The sequence below is a fragment of the Meleagris gallopavo genome, chromosome 1 (assembly GCF_000146605.3).
Source record: "Meleagris gallopavo isolate NT-WF06-2002-E0010 breed Aviagen turkey brand Nicholas breeding stock chromosome 1, Turkey_5.1, whole genome shotgun sequence".
Classification (NCBI taxonomy): domain Eukaryota; kingdom Metazoa; phylum Chordata; class Aves; order Galliformes; family Phasianidae; genus Meleagris; species Meleagris gallopavo.
The window spans coordinates 108,312,936-108,323,730 of NC_015011.2; positions in this window are offsets into that span (position 1 = coordinate 108,312,936).

The following is a 10,795-nucleotide window of genomic DNA, read 5'->3' on the forward strand; positions in this document are numbered from 1 at the left end:
GGGTCTAGGAGAGGTAGAGCCAGGCTCCACCCCTTCCTGCAGCACAGGTGAATTGCCTTCACCTGTGCTCTGGTGGTGACTCATTGCTCGCCTCAGGTGATCAATCAGAGGTTCAGGCCGTGATTCAGCAGTCCCCATACATTAATATAGTCTATTTGAGAACTAGAGCCACAGTAGGAACAACCCTTCTGGGGGGGAGGGGGAGGGAAGGTTTAAGAAAGCCCAAAATTTGTTGTAGACTCCTGTTAATTTTATCTTGGAATAAGAATGATTTTACTGAAATTGACTTTGGAATGAAGCAGCTGACTCCGGTCAGTGCTCCTTCCATGATGTATTTCTGAGAGATAGACATCAGGTTGCCATCTCTATATTGCCTTCCTGATTATTTCTGACTATTCTGATTATTCTTTAGTATTTCACACTAAAGAAGTCCTTGAGTTTTAAGGTGTGGGCTTAAAATCAAGTCAATTATGGCTGGACTCCTTTTGAAGAGTTAAATGGAGAAGAGTAATTAAGGCCATCATTCTTTTAGGAATTTGTCCTGTTCTTTTGAAATAGCACAGTGTTTTGGATTCATCAGGAACAGATAGCCAATTTCACAGCTGTTTTTAAAAGAAAATCTCCAGTGGCTTAACCATTGGTGTTTTACAATGTTCCATGTTGAACCTGTAACACGCTGTAACAGACCCTAGGCTAAATTGTGCTTGTTCATGTTTCTCCTTCAGATGTTTGTCTTGCAGAATAAAAGTAAGGCCCTGCAAGGTTTGAATTCTGCTCGTTGTACATTTTTGACAGCATGTAAAAGTTCTGCAATCTAGGAAACTGCCTCCTGTTAGCATTCCTGAGTGTTTGTTACTGAGAAGTTGATAGCGTTTCTCCCTCTGTCTGACCTTCCATGAAGACTCACAAGGCTAACCAGACACTGAATGTCATACCCAACACAAAAATTTGCATGCAGGGTCAGAAGAAAATAATATTTTTTAAAAAGGAGGACTGCTCCCCAAAGTCCAGTAAGATTTTTGAGCACAAATTTCTTAGTGTTTCTGCTTTTGGAAATGTTAGTTTGATCAAGGCTTGGTTGGACTCCCATCTTAACCATGCTCCGTGATCCCGTTTAGAAAAAGATACGATCCTAAAATTGCTCTCACTAAGGGAATTTTGTTCTTTACAAACTAATGTGTGCTTGAACGGAACCCTGGATTAAAAGCTACCTCTTTGATTTGTGAAAAAAGTGGAAGTGCCAAGAGCTGGGCTCTCCAGGGAGCTGAATCCCACAGTCCCTTAATTTAGGGAGCAATCTCATTGCACTCTGGAGCTACATTTTTGTAGGCCTTGGCACTGTGGTAAACATCTGGGAGATATTTGCCATAAAATGAAGGCTGAAACTCTAAATGCTTGTACAATCTGATATGTGTACTTGTCTCTGCAGAGTACTGCCATGGAATAATTTCTGAAAAGAAAACCCTCAAGTCTTTCTGTCATTAATCCCTTTCAAAGGAAGAACAAGAATCATTCATGAGGTTTGCACTGGCTCCGGATAGACTGATGGAAAGGAGAGAGTGCCCAGTGTTTGTTCCTTAGAAATCCATTCAGGAGTTCTTTATGGAAAGACAGGAAGAAAATGTTTGATGTTCACAGGCTGCCAAACTGGCTTTTGAGGGCCTGAACTCCAATACCGTCACTTTGCCAAGAGCAGGAAGCTCCTGATTGCTCCCTGCACGCATTCACTTCAAGGAACAGTGAACGAGCTCCTTGGAGGAGGAAATGAATTTCTAATGTAAGTGAATACAGTACAATTCTAAAGAAAAAAATACAAATGCCAGGTTCAGAAATTTGCAGTTGGCCATTGGCATGTTTAGAGCTTGCATATGATAAAGCATATATTTTTGCTGATTATTTCTATCTAGCCATGGACAATGATGTTGGTTTGCTGCTGATGATGACGCAGCTCAGGTATCTGTGTGATGGTAACTTCTTACAGTCTTTGCCCATTTATCTCATGCAATCTTCAATCTTTATTATATCGGTTTAGCGTATTTAATTTTAGAGACTGTCATGGGGAAAAAAACCTTCGCTCTCAAAACTGCTAGTATCTTGCTGGATGTTTTACGGTATGTGGTGGTTGCAGTTTTTACACCAAAAGTTCTCTCTTCTTTCACTCCAGAACACCAACTTCAGGAAGATGAAAATCCTCAAAAGAAATTATCTTTGTATGAAACATCCTGCTTTCACTTAAGTAAGACTGAAATGAGTTGAAAACAGCACTCTGTGCTCTGGCTCTCCCTTTCCAGAAACCTGCATCCAGATTCTGTAGATTACACACAACTGCATTGCTGGTGATATGCTAAACTTAGATTCTGATTTTATTCTTTTTTCTCTTCCTAGATCTGGGGGACAGGCAGCTGCTGCCTTTGAATTGCATATTTGTATTTTTGTATCTGGGTTTATCTTCAGTTCCAGGAAATAACAGTTTGTTATTCATGGACCGAAAAATAGAAGCCAGTGGTGAAAGTCCTTTGACTTTTTACAGCTTTGGCTATTTGTGTGAATCACAATTCTAGAAGAGTGTATGTAAGTTTGGGGTTTTTCTTGTGTTTGTTGGTTGGTTTCATTTTGTTTTTAATATATTAACAGGCTAAACCAAGAATGTACTTTATCAGTAAATGCAGCATCCAGCAAACCTAGGATCATACTGAAACTCCTGGTGAAATTTGGAGACTTTGTTATAAAATACTGGCCTCACTACTGTCCGCTAATTTCATCCTACCATTTTAATTTTGAGAAAGAAAAAACTGGACAACTTCAAAACTACGTAGAATAGTGGTTGCTATAAGTCACAATGGTGAATGCTAAAATAGTGTTGTGAATTGTCCCTTGATCACACAGGCAAATTAGAAAGGGGTTTCCAGCTTAGAACAGAGCTAACATCTCTTATACCCCTGAAATCAGTCCTCTATTACCATCATCTTGCTAGTGAACCAGTGCTAGCTGGAAGAACTAGGTAGTTTGATTGCAAACTGACTGGGTTTCATTCAGTTAAAGGTTAAATTGAAGTAGAAAATCTTTTGTAATTGCTGGAGGAAAAGAAAAAGGGAAATTACCATTACCCAGGTAACAGGACTAAAAACAGATGCAGTATTAGTCAGCATCCCACGTACTCCCTTCCCCACAGCTTGAACTGAAATGCAAATCTGTTCTGCTTAGAGCACAGTGGTGGCCTGGCTTCTCACTGCTGCATGTGCACATTTCCCCCAGGGAAGAAATACTGCTCCCCAGGATACTCCCCCTGAGCAGTGAGATTTGAAGCAAGTGACTCAAGGACAGCACGTGACGCAAGACGCAGACAGGACAAGCTGCTGAGAGAGGCAATTCATGATTGCCAGCCTTATTCCTGCTGCCACGAAAGGCCCTGTTCTTTCCTGCTGTAGCCATGTTTTATAAAACAAATTTACATTGTGTGGCAGCTTCAAGGTTAAATATTAAAAATTAGGTACTGAAATGCCCGTGAAATCAAACCATTCAGAGAAATGAAATAATACCTTTTTCTTCCTTCTTTTGCTTTTGGTTTTAAAGCAAAATGAAAACATTTGTGTGTATTGCTGTAATGCTATTATCGTGACCACATGTTGTACTGTATTGCACCACAGCTGATTGCTTGTCCTACCTCACTGCTTGCTAAAGCAGAGTTTTGTCTGCTGCTGCAAATATGCTAGTGGTTGGCAAAGAGCTATGCGTATTTATTCTGCTACATCTTTAACCCTGCTGAATGAGGAAGTGGTAGTGAGGTGGGGTTTGGCCTCTTCTCCCAGATAACAGTGGTGAGATGAGAGGGAATGGCTTCAAGTTGTACCAGGGCAGGTTCAGGTTGGATGTTAGGAAACATTTCTTCTCAGAAAGAGCAGTGAGGCAGTGGCACAGGCTGCCCAGGGAGGTGGTGGAGTCACCATCCCCAAAGTTGTTCAAGAGCTGTGTGGATGTGGCACTGTGGACCATGGGCAGTGGGCACGGTGGGGGTGGGCTGATGGTTGGACTAGGGGATCTTAGTGGTCTTTTCCAACCTTAATGATTCTGATCCTATAAATTATTACATAAGCACTAAAAAGAGGTAACAGGGAGTAAGCACCTAATAATGAGTGTTACTTTTCACCAACATCAGGTAACAGGTGGTAAGAACATTCAGCCTGGATTCTGAAGGCACAAGTATGAGCATCCAGGATAAAACTGCAAGCTGACCCTCAGCACTGCAGCTCTCTTAGCAAACTGAAGGAGGCCTTCTGCTTCTCTTTGATTAACTCCACAATGGTGTTACATGGACACTGGAAACAAAATATGTGGGCAACAGCACCTATGGAAATATTCATGTCCAGTTATTGGGAACTGTACCAATACAAGCGGTATTTCAGCTGAGAATTTCACAGCAAAGTGGTCTTGCATTGTTTTTTAAAAAAGAAGTATTTTTAGCCTTATCTTTCTGAAAGAGGTGTGGTTGAGGATCAAGAATCCCACACTATACAGTCCTGAACTTTGTTTATCTTGTGACAGTGATTATTTTAAAGAAAATTGTTCTTGCTGACCCGTCTCCCATTGTGACATTCAGTCACTGGTGTATTATTCAACTCACTTTCATTGATACACCAGTTCACGTGAGGATTGCAAGGCTGGACCTGGCATCTGGAGCTGAGATGTTTCGTGTTCTTCCTCCCTCATGCCCCATTGGGATGATATTTCTGTGAAAAGAATCAGAATATATTGAGTTTTTGCAAGTCAGTGATAAAGAGCAGATTCAAATCAGTGGTAGAAGTGAATGGATACTCCACTGTGCTCTTCTGATCACCTCCTCTCTTAATAATGACCATTTTTTAATCACTACAAGGCCAGGCTGCTCAAAATTACAAAAGCGATAGAAGACTGCAGTTTCCAGTACAGAATTATATGTATCACATTTATTATTTACTGCTTGCCATACTGTTTCCCTCAATTCTGCTTAAAGAAGTAGTCCCACAGTTTTTCTGCAGGCTGCTTTTTCACCAGAGATGAACGCATATCGGCCTTGCTAGTTTGCAGGCTTAATGTCATGTGAGGTTTCTGCAAAGCAGCCCTGGCTGCTGCTCTTTTAGTACTGGAGATGGGAGCTCTGTGAAATGCTTTGGCATAGCCATTCTAATTTCACCATGCAGAACAGGTGTGATGGCAAAATCAATTTTCAATCATCTGCTTTCTTCCGCTGAGAAAATGGCTTTCCTGCCATTATTGACATTTTCTGACTACGTTAATCATTTCCATAAACAAGATACAAAATCTGGGTGAAGACCCTCTCTTTGTTCATCTCTGATCAAGCTGAGTGCGTCATATTTTTGGCAGCCCCATATTTTTTCTACTGTGCTTATGCAGAAAATCCAAGCTATATGGTCACATGTCTGTTCCTCTGTTCCAAGGCAAAATTAATATACAGCTACTAACATTCAGAAAATATATTTCTTCCGCTATTTTATGCAAAAACAAATGAAGATAAAAGCAATCTTCCAAAGCAATCTCTTCTTGTGCTTTTCACAATCTTTTGCATAATGGAAGTAACTCCTCCACTACAGACATAATTTTATTTCCTTCATCTTTGTAGCTGTGTGTTACATGTACTGGAGTTGCCCTTTCATTATGATGTAGAAACCATTTCCTGCTAAGGCTGTGCATCAACATTGACAGTACTCGACCAGAGACCCTACGAAGGCTGAATATGAAGCAAGGATTACTTTATATGTCTTGCAGGCTGTATTTCTGTTTATGCAGTCTAAAAGTTGATTACCTTCAGTGCAATACTGTGACACTGTTGTCTCATGCTAAGCTGGTTATTCACTGTGACCTCACGACTTCTTCATGCCCTGTCAGCTGGAATTCCAAAGGGTAGCAAGACAGACCTTGGAAGGTACAGCTCATGCAACAAATGGCCAATAAAACTGTTCTGTCTGCTCAGGAGCAAAGATAAGGTAGGAAAAGATGTGGGCTGCTGGTTGGCCAATTATTTGTATTACTCCAGGTCTGTTTTGCCTTATGGTGCAATGACAGGGGATTAATGAGAAATGTAGAAGGAGAGTCTAGGAAGAACAAAAACGTCTGTGGAACATAGCCATTTGTTGGTAAACTGTTGTCTTCTGGCTCTTCATCAAATCATGATTGTCTACTCACAATTTTTTTTTTATTTTTCTTTTTTTTTGGACAATATTCTGCTCTAATCGAGGAGAACTGATTTGAAGGGACAGGCTAACTTAAAAGCAAAGCAAACAAAAGAACAAAAACAACAGAAACCTCCATGCATAAAACTACATGCAGAGTCCAGTGACAGATCAGGAGCTTGAGATGTCATCTCAGCAAGTACTGTGGCAGCAGCTGTAGTGAGGAGCTTTGGATAGCTTCCCTGTTTGCTTACATTTGATCTAACCTGGACTTTTTTCCTCTTCTAATGAAGGTCCCTGTCACATATTAAATTGGTATTGCTCTCTGCATAGCCCTAATAACCCCTAGGTTTGGCAGAGTACTTGTGAGTTGATTTTCTTTGTTTGTGTTCAGAGAGAGCAGGCTTGAGGACAGCACAGCAGAATGCACAGTGACTGTAGAGTTGAAGTCTAGTTTTACTTCCTCTGACACACACATTTTCCTGACAAAGGGGACTACTTCTTAAGCAATAAATAGAGCAAAATCTGAAAAGAAAAAAAACAAACAAACCAAACAAAAAACACTGCTCAGAAACACTGGGTGCTCACACTTTCACACTTAGATGAACTGCTTTCTGGAAGGGAAGGAGAACTGATCTGTGGGCTTTGCTTTACTTGTGGCAACTTCTTTAGTGTTTAGATGTATAAATTCACCCATATTTTGAAAAATTGTGGTGCTTGATATTCAGCTGCTGTTGAGTCATCCCCTTGCTTACGTTTGGTTGCGTATGCAAGTTCCACTGCTTAATCCTCTACATATACATACATTGCTTAGAGCACAAAGGAAGGTTTCAGCTATTCCTCCTGGGTATAAAGACTGTTAGGAGATTGGAGGACTCTTTTCAGAATATTAAGAAGATTGCAGTAATCCTGCATAGAAAGGGTTTCTCCATTTCCATGGAGAAACAGTATGTGTTTGTTGCCCTGTAAGAAACACTGTCAGCAGCTGCAGGGGAAGGCAGAGCTCTGCATCTGCAGGCTCACTGCCTTCTTATTGAGGGCATCAGCACTGCTACCCACACTGTAGTTCCCCTGCTCATGTGTACAAGCAGTCTATTATCAGCTGTGCTTGCTATATCAGACTTCCCTGGGCATATTCCTTGCTTTGCCTACGTGGTCAAATAGCTGCCGTACAAAACTCACAGTCAGGGTTTAATAAATGCGTGAGGTGTACTTTCCTTCTTGGGGGAGGAACTTGCTTCGGTGAGAATGTCAGACGCGCTCAGGCTGTTTTTAGAACCAACAGCTGTAAATGCCAGAACTTCCTGACATCTTCTGTGGACAGTATATCACTATCGTGAAAGGAACTATATAGCCAGGGCAGACTCTAAAAGGACAGAAACAAACCAGAAATGTCAGTGCACAGCTGCCTTCTGAGAGGCCCAGTCTGTCCCAGCAATACTGTGCAACCAATATGATATGTTATTTGAATTGTGCCCCAAAGGAATACAGTCCAGTGCTGGGGAAGGGAGAAAAAGCAGAAAAAAAAGGACAACATCTGTATTCCAACAAATGCCCATAAAACTGGAAGAAGGCAGAAGATACCTTACTCTTCTTTTTTTTTTTTTTTTAATAAGTTGTCACCTTATGCTTTGAAGTCCAGGATTTCTATTTTGGGGAAAAGATCATGCTTTCATGTCCAGAATGCCTATTTTGCTCCACTTAGGAAAAACAGCTCAAATTCTAAGTTCTGTAAGCCTTTGAGAGGAAAAAAATTTGATGGTCTATGGTCTGTTACAAGTACTGCCTTAAGGCTCTTCAGAGTTCATGAAATCAGACTTTACTTGCCAATCTTGCTCCTCAAGTCTCCTGCCTCATGCTGGCCCAGCAAATGGAAGCTGGAACCTCACTTTATCCTCCTTTTTGCCTTAGGGTAACATTGATACCAGTCAGCTGCCTGGTTTGAGCATGGAGGGACCAGAGTCTAATATGTTGTTGTTGAGAGTGCAGGTGGGAATGGGACAAGAAGGAGAAGCGGAAGAGAAAATTTAGAATAAAAATGATGGTAGTTTAAGAGTGATTACTGGAAACAGAGACTACATAGTTAAAAACACACACTTAGGAAATATGGAAAGAAAGAAAACATAGTGGAGTTGACAAAGAGAAATGGCAGTTACTGGGGAGGATAGAATAGTTCAAATCAGATGAAAAAATAGAAGAGTATAACAAAAAACAAACAAACTAACTAACAAACAAACAAAAGTGAAGAAAATGTGAAAGAGGTTAAAACCTGGCAATCAGCTTTGGCTCTAGGTATACTAAAATGATGAGAGGAGGAAATCCAGGTGTTGAGTCCTGCAAAGGAGGGATAGGAGGTGGGATTGAATGTATGGAAACAGGGAGCCTGGAGGTAGAGAGTGAAGATATGTGACTAGAAACTGAATCATAGAATCACAGAATGGTTTGGGTTAGAAGGGACCTCAAAGATCATCTCATCCCAACCCCTGCCATGGGCAGGGCTGCCCCCCACCAGCTCAGGCTGCCCAGGGCCCCATCCAACCTGGCCTTGAGCACCTCCAAGGATGGGGCACCACAGCTTCTCTGGGCAGCTCTGCCAGTGCCACAATGGGTGCTTTGTGAAAACAATTTTCATGACATCTAATGTAAACCTCCTCTCTTTTAGTTTAAAACCAGGATATGCCCTTAACCTGCCACACAGACCTGTGTCCCATTGAGACAACCTCCTCATGTGAAATGCTGTTTTGTTATGTTTTGCCAGATTGCTGTATCTTAAGCATACAAGACACAGATCATTATCGACTTGAATCACTATTCTGACCTTACACTCCAAGGATATGCACCAGTTTATAAAATTAGAAAATACCTACATTTATAGATGATGGAGATATAAGCCTCAGCCTTAACTGCACTGGAATATAAGTTGTTCTGTAACACTAATTAAACCTTTAGAAACACTGGACTTTTTCTTTGCAGTAAATTCAACTCCTTTAAGATGAACACCTCAAATACTCATCTGAGAAATAATTCGTGCAAGTGTCAGTAGTTAGTACAAAGGGAAAAACATGAGATTTTTGTGGAGGTTATTTTGTATCCTGTTGTCAAACATTAAGTACTGAAAGCAGAATCTGTTAAGTTGTAAAGCCAGCCTACAGCAAGATCTGTGTTTTGCAACTGGAATGATGAAAGAGAAAGGAATAGAATGTTCCTTCATTCACCACTAGATAACATGAGGAAATATAATTTAATATTTCTGAGAAACAATCTTTCTATTTCAGACTCGATTTAAAGCTGTCCACTACGAAGAACAAGAGGCATCAGGCGTGATTTCTCCTTGTGACATGATCTTTGACTGAACCCACAGTGGTCAGTAATAACAAATGGCCAGAGGAAGATGAAGCTCTGTGCATTTTATCAACTCCTATCTCAGCAGCATCCTGATATATTGCAGCACTTGCCAGCCAACACATCTTTTATTCTTTGACAGTTCTCTGAAGGGTTCCTGTGTGTGTGTCAATAACATACAATTGCACTCACTTCAAAATCTGTTGGCAAGCCGTGTGGCCTGTCAGTGCAGCAAGCCAGTGGGCCATTGCAGAGTGGTTTGTGTGGATGGTGTTGGTGGCTTCACAGCACCTTCTGGGTGCTTGAGGAGCTGTGGGACAGGTGGGACATACTATGTTCAAACTTGGGCCCCTCACTACGAGAAAGGCATTGAGGCCCTGGCGTGTGTCCAGAGAAGGGCAATGAAGCTGTGAGGGATCTGGAGCACAAGTCTGACGGGAGCAGCTGAGGGAACTGGGGTTGTTCAGTCTGGAGAAGAGGAAGCTCAGAAGAGACATTATCACTCTCTACAACCACCTGAAAGGAGACTGTGGCAAGGTAGGAGTTGGCCTCTTCTCCCAGATAACAGTGATAGGACAAGAGGGAATGGCTTCAAGTTTTGCCAGGAGAGGTTCAGATTGGACATTAGGAACCATTTCTTCTCAGGAGTGTTGAGGCAGTGGCACAGGCTGCCCAGGGAGGTTGGGGAGTCCCTGGAGGTGTTCAAGAGCCATGTGGATGTGGCACTGAGGGATGTGGGCAGGGGGCATGGTGGGGATAGGTTAGTGGCCAGACTAGGTGATCTTAAGAGGTCTTTTCTAAACTAATGATTCTATGATTCTATGACGTGTGCACTGTCCTCGGCATGACAGTGCGCTGGTGAAGCGTCAAGCCTTGTGCTTTGTGGAGTGCTGATCGCAAATGGTGGCTGGCAGGTGGAAATATGGTGTGAAGGGCAGAGTGGCTGACACCAGCGTGCTGGCCAGTGTTTGGCACAGCTATGGGCGCTGGAAACGTTCATGAGGCACCAAGTGCCTTGTGCTACCCAGTGAAGCAATGAAGGTGGCTAGAATGAGGGGTACAGAGCCATGGGCAGCTTGCACTGCTCGAGAAAGGGCTGTGGGCTCAGCGTGCCCCGGAGTCGTGTGACAACACTGCAGGAGGAGTGGGCGACCGGGTGACACTGGGCTGGCGAGAACCTGCGGGCGTCATCCGGCGCTGACAGCCGCGCACAGCAGACCACCGCCGGCGCCGCCATTTCGGCGGCGCCGCGAGAGGCGGCCCTTAGGCGTCCGCACCGATCGCCT